Below are 16,045 nucleotides of genomic sequence, written 5' to 3'. Positions count from 1 at the left end.
CCTGTCACACCTGTCATTACGGACAGGGAGAGCCAGGAACATCACAGCCCAGACAGCACGGCCCACAACACGGGCTCCCAGACCGGATCCCAGCAGAGGAAAGAGGACAGAAGTAGCAAAACCAATCATTAGAGACCAGCTCCCTGGCCCAGGCTGCTTTCCCAGGTCGGTCACGCGGACTGCGGCTGCGTTCCCAGGCCCGTTGTTAACGTAACGAGGAAGACGTTAATGATAGGAGAAATGCGGTCAGAGGCGCACAAGCACTCTGTATAAATTCAGAGAGCTTTCCACAAATGCAAAACTATCCCCTGGATGGAGAACATGTAGCAATCCTCACACACTCAGAGAGAGTGACATCACAGGGAGACGTCAGGGACTTGCCGTTTTCACTGGGGACAGGTGCGTGGGCCACAGGCAGAACCTGCAGGATCAGAGCAGCTACTGGATGCCAGGTGCTTATCTTTATCATCTGTGAGTCCCGTGCCACCGTGGACATCAAGCACCCCCACCACCCCCAAATGGAAAACTGGCAATGAGAGAGATGAGGAACCCGGCAAGGCACATGGCACTCCACACACCAAGTCCAGCTACGGCTGAGCCCACCGGGCTCCTCCTGACACTGGGAGCACGGGGACGGCCACCTCCCATGAAGACACAGGCATCCTGGGAGGCACCGGCTGTCACACGCTCGGATTTCGGTCCCAGACCCGGGACCCAGACGTTGTTGAGAGCTGCCACGAAGAGCCACTAGGTGGTGACAGACCCCCACCTCTGTCCACACCAGGGGCCCAGGAGAGCCCACCCAGTTCAGAGACCCCGGCCATAGTTGGTTACAAACCAGCCAAAGCTCATGCCACGCCGTGGCCCAGATTCCCATGAGGCTGAAGGGAGGAACCTCTGTCAGCTCTGTCAGAGCCCACCTGTCAAGGACGACCAAAGACTGGTCTCAGGAAGACACTGGCCACCGGGCCACATCCCCAGACCCCAGACACACACACACGCACTCACTCACAGTCACACACTAACACACACACTCATACACTAACACACACACTAACACTCATACACTAACACATTCACACACACTAACACACACACTCATACACTAACACACACACTAACACATTCACATACACAAACACACACACTCACACGAACACACTCATACACTAACACATACTCACACTAACACACTCATACACTAACACACACTCACACAAACACACACTCATACACACACACTAACACATTCACACACACTCGTACACTAACACACACACTAACACATTCACATACTCACACGAACACACACACTCACACGAACACACACACTCATACACTAACACACACTCAAGCTAACACACTCATGAACTAACACACTCAAGCTAACACACACTCATACACTAACACACACTCACACACATTCACACACATTTGTACACTAACACACTAACATTCACACACTCACACGACCACACACTCACACGAACACACACTCATACACTAACACATTCACACACACTCATACACTAACACTAACACATTCACACTCATACACTAACACATTCACACATGCCTGGGATGGATCTCAATGTTTCTCCTGGAGACTGCACAGGTGCACGCACACACACACACACACGCCTGTCAACATTTATCCTGGACGGCCAGGGCTGGCAGCACTTGTCCTGGACAAGCGCACTACCAGAAGCTCTACCTGCCCGTCTTTTTTTTTTTTTTTTCAATTTTTATTGTGTTTACTTTATTTGAAAGGCAAGAGTCAGAGAGAGACAGAAAGAAATCTCCCATCTGCTGGTTTACTCCTCAAATGCCTACGGCCGCCAAGGATGGACCAGGTCAAAGTCAGGATCCAAGGCCCCTCCAGGTCTCCCGGGGGGCAGCAGGGACCCAAGCTCTGGAGCCATCGCTGCCGCCTCCCCGGTGTGCATCGGCAGGAGGGCGGAGTGAGGAGCCGGGGCCGGGACCTGAGCCAGGCTCCCCAACACAGGAAGTGGCGTCCCAAGCAGCATCTCAGCCACTCGGCCAAGCGTCCGTCCCTCCCATCTTCTAAACCAACCTGAGGCTCCAGCTGCCAGGGTTCGAATCCCAGGTGTGGACGGACTTGCCCTTTGTGTGACTTTGGGAGCAGGGCTTATCTGTGGGCCTCACTCGCCCCACTGAGGGCTTGGAACGGGATAACCCACCAGATTTATACCAGGTAACTGCAGAAAGCCAGTGAAAAACGAAGTTACAAGGTAAGTTTATGGGGCCGGCATTGTGGCGCAGTGGGTTAAGCCAGTCTGCAGCGCCGGCATCCCATACATGAGCACCAGTTAAAGTCCCAGCTGCCCCACTTCTACCCAGCTCCCTGTTAATACGCCTGGGAGAGCAGCAGAAGATGGCCCAAGTGCTTGGGCCCCTGCTGCCCACCAGGGAGACTCAGATGAGAGTGAACCAGCAGATGGAAGATTTCTTTCTATGTCTCTTTCTATGTCTGTCTGTCTCTCTCTCTCTCTCTCTCTGCCTTTCAAATAAATAAATCTTAAAAAAAAAAAAGGTAGAGTTTATTTTGGTACAAAAATAAACCCCATTCAAACCCACATACACAAATGGTCTGAAAAGTTCATGAAAAATGTGTATCATGGAAAAACTTCATGAACCTCAAGATTTTCTGCACCACAATAAACTCAGCCTTGAATTCCATTTCCCCACAAACTTCGGGGAGTAGCTGCCCACTAAGGGGGAAACCACTTCAACCTGCGCCGACTGAATGCGTGGCACTGCTCTGTCTCTGCTCCCGAGGGAGGCGTGTGTTTCCCTCCTCCCAGTCGCCAGCCCTCAGAGACAGCAGGGTCCCCCACCCCATGACTCTGCGACGAGGGCATGGCCTTACCGTGGCAACCCCGCAAGTCCTAAGGGACACTCCCCTGCCTCTGCGCAGGGCCCATCAAGGGGCCCCTCCAGAACTGAAGACCTGGTGCCGAGTGGCCTCCCTGGGCATACAGCCAGGGCACGAGCCATCCTGGATCTCAAAGGGAACAGCAGGGAGCCGGGGAGGCAACACTGCACCACTTCCGCAGCTCTGCTGGGAGTCGGGGTGTTCCATGATGAAGGTGAATGCTTAGGCTGCTTTAAAGCCACCTGTCACCCCCTGGGTGGGGCCAGGAGCACAGGGACCACACCACGGGCCTCAGCTCTTACCTCTGCACAGGAGCCGCCTTCCAGGTCCCTGGCAGTGCAGAGATTCGAACACAGAGCCTGACAGTCGGCACCGCCAGCTCTGCTGCCTGCAGACCACCCACGGAGGGAGAAGAAAGGTGTGGGTTCCGACTGTTCCCCCTGGACCAGCAGCGCCAGGAGCACATTCCTGGGCCCTAGCCCACCCCTCTGGGGGCGGGGCCAGCCTCCTGCGCACCGGGATGTGCTCACATAGTAGGACCACGGCCCCCAGTATCAAAGAGTGCCCTTCGTGATGCCCGAGGGTCACTGCCCTGCCTGACCTCCCACACCTGCTGCCCAGGCTTCCTTACGCAGGCAGCCAGGGGGAACTCAGCAGGTCCCAGAAGTCCAGGCACCTCCTCTGAGAACAGGAGGCCTACAGCACACACACTGCTGGGGAGCCCAGGCCCCCAAATCCCTCAGTAGTGATGGCATCTGCATAAGGCGAGCTATTGAGAACGGACAGAAGAGAGCCAGAACTTTCTAGACCACGCCGGACCACAACCACACCACCCCAGCCACTGCACAGGGACCACAGCAGATTCCTGATCCTAGCTTTTTTTTTAGGATTTTTTTTTAAAGATTTGAAAGGTGGAATTACAGAGAGGCAGAGGCAGAGGCAGGGGGAGCGGGAGAGAGAGAGAGAGAGAGAGAGAGAGAGAGAGGAGAAAGAGAGAGAGAAAGAGAATCTTCCATCCGCTGGTTCACTCCCCAAAAGGCTGCAACAGCTGGAGCCGGGCCTATCCAAAGCCAAGAGCCAGGAGTTTCTTCCAGGTCTCCCATGCAGATGCAGAGGCCCAAGGATGTGGGCCATCTTCTACTGCTTCCCCAGGCCATAGCAGAGAGCTAGATCGGAAGTGGAGCAGCCGGGTCTTGAACCGGCACCCATATGGGATGTTGGCACTGCAGGCAGTGGCTCTACCCGCTACGCCACAGCGCCGGCCCCTGACCTTAGCTTCTTCCACAGCTTTATTTCTTCTACCTTCATTTTCCCTATCTCCCTTTACTTATAAAAACAGCAGTTTAAATAAACTGCCTTTGGGGCTGCCTGCAATGCTAGCACCCCATACAGGAGCCACGTTGTGCTCCAGCTGCTCCACTTCCTACCCAGCTCCCTGCTGATGCACCTGGGAAAGCAGAGGAAGATGGCCCAAGTGCTCGGTCCCTGCCACCCGCATGGGAGATCCAGATGAAGCTCCTGCCTCCTGGCCTTGGCCTGGCTCAGCTCTGGCCGTTGTAGCCACCAGGAGAGTAAACCAGCAAATGGAAGATCCCTCTCTCCCTCTGTCTCTGCTTTCTCTCTATAATTCTTTCAAATAAATCAATCAACTTTTTTTTTTTTTGACAGTCAGAGTTAGACAGTGAGAGAGAGAGAGACAGAGAGAAAGGTCTTCCTTTTTCCATTGGTTCACCCCCCAAATGGCCACCACAGCCGGCACACTGCACTGATCCAAAGCCAGGAGCCAGGTACTTCCTCCTGGTCTCCCATGCGGGTGCAGGGCCCGAGCACTTGGTCCATCCTCCACTGCCTTCCCAGGCCACAGCAGAGAGCTGGCCTGGAAGAGGGGCAACCGGGACAGAATCCGGCGCCCCGACCGGGACTAGAACCCGGTGTGCCGGCGCTGCAAGTGGAGCATTAGCCTAGTGAGCCGTGGTGCCGGCCAATAAATCAATCTTTTTTTAAAAAAATTAATAAGGCCAGCACTGTGGCTCACTAGGCTAATCCTCTGCCTGTGGCACCGGCACACCAGGTTCTAGTCCCGGTCGGGGCGCCAGATTCTGTCCCAGTTGCCCCTCTTCCAGTCCAGCTCTCTGCTGTGGCCCAGGAGTGCAGTGGAGGATGGTCCAAGTCCTTGGGCCCTGCAGCCGCATGGAAGACCAGGAGAAGCACCTGGCTCCTGGCTTCGGATCAGCGCAGTGCGCCGGCCGCAGCAGCCATTGGAGGGTGAACCAACGGTAAAGGAAGACCTTTCTCTCTGTTTCACTGTCCACTCTGCCTGTCAAAAAAAAATAAATCACCTGGAGTCTTCCTGGCAATAATCCAGGTATAAGTGTATTTAATAACTTGCCAAAGATACAATTCCTTTTTAAAGCAGTATCAGATGGGAAAGATCCCATTTCTTTCAGCCCATGTCTGACAGTGGTTGTAGAAGTGCCTGCAATGACACATGTTGAACACTAGAGGGAACCACAGCCCCAGAGTCTGGCTGCCCTGGGCAGGCTGCACAGGAGCAAGCCTCTGTACAATAAGGCGAAGGCCCTGCAGACCCCAGAACCACCGGAGCTGCAACAGCTGCAGGAGGCGGGCTGCTCGGCCTCACGCCCCTGCCTGTGGGGCCCGGGGAGCAGCACGGGGCTGTGAGCTGAGCAGTCGGCAGTGCCCCAGGCGCCACGCACTGTGAGTACGGGAGACAGGGCCACTGCACACGGGCACAGGCGCACGGGGCATCACAGGTGCATTTTCTGACAGTGCACTCGGCTCGTCTGTCGTCTGCAGTGGCCAGCTTCACCACCCCATCTTGCAGATGGAAAAGGTGAGTCCCGAGAGCAAGCAGCGACCTCTGGGCTGGTCAGGGGCCGAGCCGGGGAGGCAGGACTGGGCTCAAGTGGTTTCCACTACAGCACAGCACCTCCTGAAAGGCAGACATGGACCTGTTCCCAGGAGTCCCTGAGTCTCGCGGGTGATAACCTGGAGCAGTGCTGATCGGGGAGCAGATGGGCTGGCGGGGCTCAGGGCGGGTCCCGAGGAGCACAATTCCTGGGGCTCTGCAGCTGTGTCGCCCTATAAAGTGGAGCACACGTGTGCACATGTGTGTGCACACACCTGCATGCATGCATATGTGTGTGCACGTATGCCCCTTCCCCCCAAAGGTACCATGAGTCACCTAAAAGTGTCATTCCGAGTGGAAAGAACGCAACGGAGAGACAGGCGCCCAGCACCATGGAGACAGGACAGGGAGGATGGGCCGTGCTGCCAGTCCAGGGCTCGCGAGCAGCTGGGGGCCTTCCCACCACCCAGCCCGACTCCCCGGCACAGCTGACCTCCAGGACTGCCCGGCACAAAAGGCACAACTCGGGGCCGCACCCACTCCCAGAAGCTTCCCTTTCAGATCCAAAGCACCAGTGAGATGCTTTTGCTCCACTTTTCTGGACACGTTCCCTTTCAGCCCTAGAGAGCACTTGCCGACAAAAGCAATCACCCAGAAACGGCTCCTGGTGGAGACGGACACCCAGCATGGAGACGGACACCCAGCACGGAGATGGACACCCAACATGGAGACCGACACCCAGCATGGAGACGGACACCCAGCACAGAGACGGACACCCAGCACAGAGACGGACCGGACACCCAGCACGGAGACGGACCGGACACCCAGCACGGAGACGGACACCCAGCACGGAGACGGACACCCAGCACAGAGACGGACCGGTCACCCAGCACGGAGACGGACACCCAGAACAGAGACGGACACCCAGCACAGAGATGGACCGGTCACCCAGCACAGAGATGGACACCCAGCACAGAGACGGACCAGACACCCAGCACGGAGACGGACACCCAGCACGGAGATGGACCAGACACCCAGCACAGAGATGGACACCCAGCGTGGAGACGGACACCCAGTGTGGAGACGGACACCCAGCGTGGAGACAGATACCTAGCATGGAGACGGACACCCAGTGTGGAGATGGACACCCAGCAGAGATACGGACACCCAGCATGGAGACGGACACCCAGCATGGAGACGGACACCCAGCGTGGACACGGACACCCAGCGTGGACACGGACACCCAGCGTGGACACGGACACCCAGTGTGGACACGGACACCCAGCGTCCTCTCCTGCAGACGGGGGCGGGGGGTCAGCTGAATCCACCGGTGTCCCAGAAACAGACGTGGGATAGGGAGAGGCTGCAGGTTTTGCTCCCAAAGAAGGACACGCAACTCACTCTGCCCCTGCTTGGGGCACGATGTGAGAAGCAGCCTTCCCCCCTCCACCCGCCCTCACGAGGTCCTCACGAGGCACAGGGCCAGGGAGGGGCTCCCACCTCCACCACCCACCCCCACGAGGTCCTTATGAGGCTCAGGGCCCGGGAGGGGGTCCCACCTCCACCACCCACCCCCACAAGGTCTTCAAGAGGCTCAGGGCCCGGGAGGGGCTCCCACCTCCACCACCCACCCCCACGAGGCACAGGGCCTGGGAGAGGGTCCCACCTCCACCACCCACCCCCACGAGGTCTTCAAGAGGCTCAGGGCCCGGGAGGGGCTCCCACCTCCACCACCCACCCTCACAAGGTCTTCAAGAGGCTCAGGGCCCGGGAGGGGCTCCCACCTCCACCACCCACCCTCACGAGGTCCTTATGAGGCTCAGGGCCCGGAAGGGGCTCCCACCTCCACCACCCACCCCCACGAGGTCCTCATGAGGCTCAGGGCCAGGGAGGGGCTCCCACCTCCACCACCCACCCCGACGAGGCACAGGGCCGGGGAGGGGTCCCAGTGCAGGGCTCCCAGGGCAGCCAAAGGCACCCTTTAGCGGTCTTTAGCTCAGCCTGGGGGTGGGACAAGCACCTGCTGCGCCTGCAGCAATTTCGGAGGAAGGGCAGGGACAAGGCAGGGACACGGATGCCCACACGTGCAGGAGCCAGCAGGAGACCACTGCAGACTAGCGGCCCTCGGGCCATGAAGCCGGTGCCAGGGCCACGGGACTGAGAAGAGCCAGGAAAAACAGAAACGAAGATGGGAAATCTTTTCATCTGTCATATGAATACTATGTTCTTGTTTATAGCCACACAGCTATAAAATAGGTTTTTTAATTTTTTTAAGTAGGCAGAGGCTCAGGGCTGCAGATGGAGAAAGCTCTGAGCAGCCTGGGAAGGCAGGGCCAGGGCCCCTGAGCTGGGACAGCTTGGGTGCATTTGCGACATCCCCAGGCATCACCTCCCTCACGCCAGGAGCCCCTCTCTGAGCCCCTGAGGGTACAGCCACTGCACCCACCCCAGGAAGCACCGGGGACTCCACACGTTGCCCCCAGGAGCTCCCTGCTGCCGTGAGATGCGTGATAAACCGTGTCCACTTCGGGAGGGTTCTCGTCCAGTCCTGAGCCCAGGGAGCAAGCAGATACCAGAGGGCTGGGGGGGGCCGAGCACCAGCTACAGCGAAGCACCAAGTACAGGCTGCACCTGCTGAGCCCGACAGGGAGATGCACATAACGCACCTGCCCTACCACACACACCGAGAACACGGGCTGGGTGCCTCGGGGTCGCGGGGCTGGCTGGGAGCATCGTGGGAGCACGGTCCCATGTGTGGCTGGCGTGGGCAAAGGTCAGCAGTTCACAACCCCAACTCCAGTCCCCAGTTTGGTGCATGCTGCCCTCACGCTGCAGCGGAAAACTCCGACGCCAAGCCAAGCCATGGCGAGCAGGCAGCAGCTCGCTCCTGAACCCCGTTTCCTCACTTCCGGTTCTCACAGACTGTGGCCACCCTCACAGCCACAAAATCCACCTGCAGAGAATGTGTGACGCGGTGGCACAAGGGCTGTGGGACCATCACCCCATCCAGTCCCAGAACAAGGCTCCCCAACCCATGCATCCTGCACCCATCAGGCTCCGCCCGTGCCCGCCTGCACCGCAGCCCCTGGACCAGCCTGCCCTGGACAGTTCACGCTGATGGGAGGCACACGAGCGATGGATACACAATGACCCCCCTCTCTTTGGCTCCAGCCCTGATGTCCAGGGTCCCAGTCCTGCGTCCACACTTAGGTCAGCTCCATCTCTCCAGCCTCGGCGAGAACCCAATCCTTTCACCAGAGGCTCGGGCAGACACCTGGGCGCCGCTCAGGAAGATGGGTGAGAAGCTGGGGAAAACCATCCTGGCACCGGGAGGTGGGGAGAGGAGGAGGAGGAAGGCGTGTGTCACCACGGACAGACGGAGGAAGGGCTCGGGCCAATGGGAGATCACAGAGAGCGGGGAGGTCGGGGGGAGAGGATCGCCCAGAGCTCGGTCCCCAGCGCCTGGGGATGGCGTTGACAGAAGAGTCCAGGCGGAGGGGTGCAGGGAGCAGAGGAAGCTGCTTCCGTGGCGGCCGCTCCTTAGCACACCTGGCTGTGAGGACCGGGCATGGGCGGCACACTCTCCCCTCCCCCAGGGACGACGGGAAAGGTTACAATGGCCAGAGCTAAGACCCAAGTCAGCTCGGACACTCCTACTACTTTAAAAGGCAAGGAGAGGGACACACACACAAAGATGCTTCCTGCAGCTCCGGGACCAAGTGCAGAGCCACAGGCCGGGGTTGGGGACCGGCTAAGGAAACAGCATCAACCACCCGGCGCTGAGCAGGGTGTGCCGTGCCCAGGTGTGCCGGGGCCCAGGCAACACTCCCGCACGAGCACCAGAGTGGACAGAGAAGGACTGGGCGGTTCCATCACGCCAGGGTGACACGGGCAGGCATGGGGCAGAGCTTCGAGGAGGCTTGGGACATACTGCATCTTACGTGAGCGCCTGTCGCCTGTCCGCTCTGCACAGCTGCTGGCGCCATCTCCCACAGGTCCCTGCCTTCGCCACCGCACCTTGTCTACCTCCCTGGCGGTCCCCACTCCTCCCGGCCTGGAGGAAATTAATCACTTTGAAGAGCTCTCTGGGCATCAGAGTTCAGTGACCTCCACCACGCATGTGTCCATGTGTACACACACACACACATACACACACACACTCATGCAATCAGCAGCTCCACCTGGCAAGCCCCCAGGTTGCCACGATTGGCAGCTCTCAGGCTAATCGGTGCCCTCTCACTCTCAGACCAGCTGCGCCCAGCCCGGCAGTAAAAGGAGGATGGCTCCTCAGCGCCCCCTAAAGGCTCCCATGGAGACCACACCCCTTCTGCCCAAACTCCCCCAGGCTGGTGGCCCTTCCAGGATGGGAGGCAGGAGTACAGGGGTTGAGCACGGCCGGGGACCAAGGGCAACGTGGAAAGAGGGTCCTCCAGGGACAAGAGCGAGCCTAAAGGTTCACGTTCCTCCACTCAGTGTCCCCCAAAAATGCTTTACTCAAGTTTGAGCCTGGAAATCTACTTCAGGGAGCAAACAGTCCAGGGCTGCAGCTGCGTGCTAGGGCAGGTTCAAGAACAGACCGGAAGGGTCTTCAACGAGATCCCCGTGTGGAGCGCGAGAGCAGAGGAAGAGGAGCGATCAGAGGCCAGCAGGCGCCAGCAACCCCAGTTTGATGGCCCAGGAGGCTGTCTCCTGGCCAGAGCTTGCACCCCCAGCCCCCAGGGCAGTCGCTGTGTGCAGCACCCACACGCACTGCACCCCTGCCCGTGATCAAGACATCCAGTACGATCACACAAGCGAAACACAGGGCGAAGTTTCCAGGCACCATTTACACAGTAAGGGGAAAGGAGAAGTCCCCAGTCCACCACTCCTCACCAGTTACAGCCAACGGGACGCTCACCCTGCAGCGAGCTGCACAAACATTACATGGCATGCAGCAAGTGAGAAGCGGGAACACGCCGTGCACCCCAAGAGTGCAGATTTCACAGAAGCCAAACACAGACCAGGGTTAAAAGAGAGAGGTCAGGGCCGGTGTTGTGGGACAGCAAGTTAAGCCTGCGACACCGGCATCCTATATGAGTGCAGGTTCGAGTCCCAGCTGCTCCACTTCTGATCTGGCTCCCTGCTAATGCACCTGGGAAAGCGGCAGAAGATGGCCCTTCAAGGGTTAGGGCACCTGCACGCATGTGAGAGACCGGGATGGTGTTCCAGGCTCCTGGCTTCAATTTGGCCCAGCTCCAACCACTGCAGTCACTTGGGAAGTAAACCAGCAGATGGAAGATCTCTCTCTCTCTCTCCCCCCCAACTCTGTCTTTCAAATAAACCAATCAATCTTTCAAAACTCAACTGGGAAAGAGCAAAATCAGTGTTAGCATGAGAAGCTGCAGGGGTGCAGGGCAGCAGCAGGAGGGGAGGGGGGAGGAGACTTGCCTACATCCTCCTAGAGCCCTTTGGGGGAGGCAGAGACACTGTGATGAGTCTGTCCTGCCAACCTTCCACTGACTTCAATGCCAGCAAGCAGCCTGCTCTGTCTGTCATTAGCACTTAATTAAGCCAGCCTGGGAGGAAGAGAACGGGTCTTTGAAACCTGGCTGGCAAGGGAACAAGCACAGATGGGAGGTGCTAAAGGCAAGATGCCACTCAGATCCCAAGGGCAACCCCCACCCCTCTGAGCTCCACCCAGGGCCCCTGTTAACCCAGTCACTGCCAAGCACCCGATAGCCCTGGCACACATGGGAGACTCCGTAAGAGCTAGGCAGTGTCTACCTTCTCAGCCTACTAAGCGAGAGAAGCCAGAGGCCGGAGCATGCACGTGTCATTCCCCGTGGGCAACAGCAGACAGGGGCCAGCGGTCGCCCAGGGCTGGCGATGGCAGCAGAGGTGAGCTGCAAACAGGAGGAGGGACCTGGCTGGAAGCAACCGCTGGGCTGCGACAGTGGCTGCACGGCTGTGCCCACCGACCACCACTGCTCAGTTGTGCCTCTGTCCTCGACGGGGTGCGTGCCAGCGACTTGCACCTCCATAGAGCTGCTTTGTAGAATGAGGCCAGCAGCCAGGCAGCAGCCCGATGAGGAAGGAATCCAAGTCACCTCCCAAACCATCGCCTCTGCCCTGGGAGCCACCGAGTGCATCCCCTTATCCCCTCTGCAAGCCCCAGCTGGGGGACTGGACAGAGAACAGGCACCGAGCCCCTCGCCAGCTATTTGGTCTTGGATACACCGCCCACCTCCCCTGCAGGTTCAAGCCAGCTCAAGGGCTATTCCACACTCAGAGGCACAGGTGAACTGGCGCCAGCCGACAGAAAATTGCAGGATACCTGGCACCGTGCACCACGCTCGGGGGACACCAAGGGCAGAGGAAGACCCCTCACTACTTCCAAGGTGTCGATCCTGCTGACACTCTTAAAAAGCAACAGAGAGGAGTCAAAGACGAAACCTCAGAACTGGGGTCTCAAAAGTTTGTGCTGGGAAGTCCAAAGGCTGGACTACGGAGGCTGGGAGGCCCTGCTTCAAGGAGCCGGGGATGAGCCACCCTGGAGAGGGGAGGGAGGGCAGCGCTCTGGGGCAGCGGGCTGAGCTCCACTTCAGACACCAACATCCCAAACCACATGCCTGCTCCGAGTCCTGGCTCTGCTTCTGATCCGGTTTCCTGCTACTGTGCCGAGAGGCAGCAGATAATGGCTCAAGTACTCGGGTCCCTGCAACCCAAGTAGGAGACCAGGATGGGAGTCCCAGGCTCCGGGCTTCAGCCTGGGCCCAGCCCTACCTATTGTGGGCATTTGGGAAGTGAACTAGTGGGTAAGAGATTTCTGGCTTTCTCACTCTTGCTCTGCCTTTCAAGTAGATGAAATTTTTTTAAAAAAATTTTTTAAAAAAGGAGGGTAAGACACACAGGGGCTTCTCCATGGCAAAGCCTGGTTTCCAATCCCGGGCAGAGCCAGGACTACCAGGATGAAGACAGGACTCCCTCCCCGCGTCGGAATAAGGAGCTCTGAGACCCCAAGGGTCTGACGTCTGAGCCTGCAGTGGCAGGTGCTCGGCACAGGCAGAAGGAGGAAGAGCACCCAGGGTGGGCAACGCCCTCTGCAGGAGCAAGGAGGGGCTGCAAAGGGCGTGGCTAACAGCTGTGTCGCCCTCCCCATTCTCCCTAAGGAACCCCCCAGGGCTGCAGGGCTCAGGACGCAACCCCAGCCCCAAGCCACCGCTCTCCTTGCCCCTTCCTATGGTCCCAGCTTCCTCTCACCAACAGCGAAGGAGCCCCTGCCACGGGTTCCCAAACCCAGCAGCTCCTGGGGAAGCTGAGGGCCATGCCCTCCCAGGAACGAGGTCTCACGGGCGAACGTCCCAGCCTGCGTGGACTGACGTCACCACCCAGCGAGGAACAGCAAGCTCCCGGGTCCGAGGACCAAGGGGGAGGAAAGTCCCATCAGCCAGGGGATCGCCCAGGTAGAGCTGTGCCTGGGCCGCCCTTAGAGGGCGCTAGAGAGCGCTGCAGACAGAGCATCCTCCCCAGACAGGATCTCCTCCTCCCAGTCTCCTCCCTCCCAACTCTGCTTGGATCTGGGGATGGACCTGGGAGGCCGCCCTGCTCTCCCAGTGCAAAGCAGGGCCCACGCCCCCTGACCTTTCCGCAGAATGAGGACACAGCAACCATCTCAGGGCTGTCGGCAGGGATGGCACCGGGCAGCCTCCGAGGTCAAGGCTGTCACCGGCAGTGTGGCACAGCTCTGCAGGCAGAGGACCTGGGCTTAGAGTCGGCAGCACCGCTTAATACTCAAAGCTGTGTGCTCTGCACCAGGCCTCCAGGCCTCTCCGTGCCTCACTTCCTTGAGGAATAAGCACACACATGTGTACATGCACGTGTCTGAGCACAGGTACACGTATGTGTGAACATGCACGTGTGTGTCAGAACCCCGCACACAACCCAAAGTGCTACTGCGTTAGCCATCGCTCTGATTAGCTAAAACCATTGGCACTTCCTGTTGGCTGTCAACCACAGGCTCAGCCATAATGACCCCAACAATCCAGAAACACCTTCTCCCAACAGGGGTGTGTGTGTGTGTGTGTGTGTGTGTGTGTCTCAAAGGCAGCAGGAAGGGGTGCTAAGCTGGCCCTGAGTGTGCCAGTGTGACCCTGGCCACATGGGTGTGAAGCTGCTCAGAGCCCGGTGCCCACACCCCCTCCAGGACCATTCAATGGGGCTCCCCCTCCCCGGTCCACCCAGCACAGGGCCTCTGACAGGTATGGGGGCTGCCGGGCTCGGACAGTCCTTACAAGCACTCGGCACACACACAAGGACCCTGGGGCTGGACACTGAGGGCAGCATCATGTGAAAAGCAGGGGCTGGGGGGGGGGGGGGCAGGAGGGCCGGTCTGGCAGTCTCCAAGGCTCTTGGTTTAAAAAAAAAAATAAAAAGCAGGACTAAGCACCAGGCTTGGGGATGCACACAGCAGGAGACAGGGCACCTGCAGAAGAGGAAATTGTGGGGAGTGCTCGGGGCTGATCTCGAGGGGCTTATGTGAGAAGCACTCCTGTGGACAGGAAGCCTCTGCCTCCCTACGCAGCCTCCAGCATCGCCGCCCCCATCAAGGCACGGAGGCAGGAGGGAGGGCTGCCAGGCACCCCAGGAGTGTGTCCTCCTCCCCGGGGGGGCCCCATGGGGCCGCCTCCAGCTCCAGGCTGCTCTGCCCTGGTGCAGGAAACAGAGCTAGAATCCACCAGAAGCCCACCCAACAGGGCAGACCCCTCCCTCGCTGTCCCTCCGGCCTTCCCAAACCCCAGGAGCCCCCCTACCCCCATGTGGAACGCCCCTGGGCGAACAGAGCTGATCAGGAAGTGGTCCCCCACATGCGCCCCAGGGCACACAGCATGGGCACCAGCCCCAAGCTGGAAACTTCCATCAGGCCTGGTGTCCTGAGCTTCCCCAGCCCCCGCGGGGGCCCCCGGTCGCAGAACAGAAGCAGCGATTCTCCGGGCTCCCGGTCCTCCTCGGCTGCCTCCCCTGGCCCTGACCTCCCCGAACAAAGGTGCTTTTCTGCCCGCCCCTCGGGGTCACCACATCTTCGTCAGACCTGTGCTTGTTTTCCTTCTGCTCGGGCCCATCTTGGCTTGCCTCCCCAGGCACCACCGTGCCCAGGAGACAAACCCCGTATTGTGTTTGTGGACCTAATAAAGGACGGCGCTGCCCCCACCTCCTGCCACTAACTCGCTGGCCCTCCTAGGCCCCCCCTCTCTCATCCAAAGTGCCCCTTGTGCTAGACGCCCCCTCTGCCAGAGAAAGAACAGGAGTCCTGTGTTATGGGGGGGGGGGCAAAGAGAGAGAAAGAGAGAGAGAGAGAGAGAAATCCGCTTGTGCTAAGGATGCCTTCCCTTCCCTCTACACAGCATCAGGCAAAAGTGCAGTCCTCGGAGAGGCAGCCTCGTGGCCAGCGGAAATAATCCGGATCCCCTTCCTCGGGCTCAGGCCTGGCAGCGCCAGGAACACAAGCAGGTGACGACTGTCCGTGCCGATGGTGAACCAGGAGGCTGAGTTTTTCAAAACCCATCTGGCATCAAAAGAGGGCTTCTCCTCACCTCTGCAAGAAGTCAGCGACCAAAAGGGACAGATGGGATTATGCCCCCCACCCCACCCCTACCCCATGGGGCAGATCAGGGAGGGAGGGCATGACTGGCACCGGGGAAGGCTGGGCATCCACCAGAAAGACGTGGCCGCCCAGGCTAGTTCAGTGTGGGTGCACCTGCGTGCAGCAGCAACGAGCCAGAATCAGACGCACCTGTCGCCCTGCCCACGCACACTTTGTTCTGCAAAATAACCTCCAGAGACTCCAGCTTTCACAGGTGTGAAGGAAGCCAGGGGACAGCAGCTACCCAACCCCACAACCAACCTGCCCAGGCCTTGACCTTGCCGCTGCACTGCCCGTTCACCAAGCACTCAGTGGGGCCTCTGCACGGGGACGTCCACCAGCCCCGACCACTTGACTTCTGGTCCCAACCTGCCTGTCTGCCCCTCACAGCGCTGCACAAGGCTGTGTGGGGAACCTGGGCTCAGCCACCACTTCAAGACCCCCACCCTCCTCCAGGAGAGAGCAGGGGCTCTGGAGGACTTACAGACTGGGTAGGAGTGACCTGAGCTACAGGGAGGTGCGAGTGAAGAGCCAGGAGACACAGGCGTCTCTAAAGGCACACACACACATCCCAACACACACAGCTGCTCTGTTTTTCAGAACTGGACAGAACCTCGGGGTTCACCCCCGGAATTTAGTCTATGACATAAGCAGAGGCACA

At 59.0% G+C, this 16,045-nt stretch overlaps 1 long non-coding RNA gene and 1 pseudogene across 2 annotated transcripts in view; one reads left to right on the top strand and one right to left on the bottom strand.

Moving 5' to 3' along the window:
- Nucleotides 1-16,045, bottom strand: part of LOC103351609 (uncharacterized) — a 174,997-nt gene that overhangs the window by 142,050 nt on the left and 16,902 nt on the right. The window lies entirely within an intron of this gene.
- LOC149121091 (uncharacterized) lies at nucleotides 758-2,967 on the top strand (annotated as a pseudogene).

The sequence above is a fragment of the Oryctolagus cuniculus genome, chromosome 17 (assembly GCF_051225735.1).
Source record: "Oryctolagus cuniculus isolate XC-2025 breed Fujian yellow rabbit chromosome 17, ASM5122573v1, whole genome shotgun sequence".
NCBI classification, from domain to species: Eukaryota; Metazoa; Chordata; class Mammalia; order Lagomorpha; family Leporidae; genus Oryctolagus; species Oryctolagus cuniculus.
Note: the sequence above shows the minus strand (reverse complement) of the source record. Positions and strands in the feature narration are given on the sequence as shown.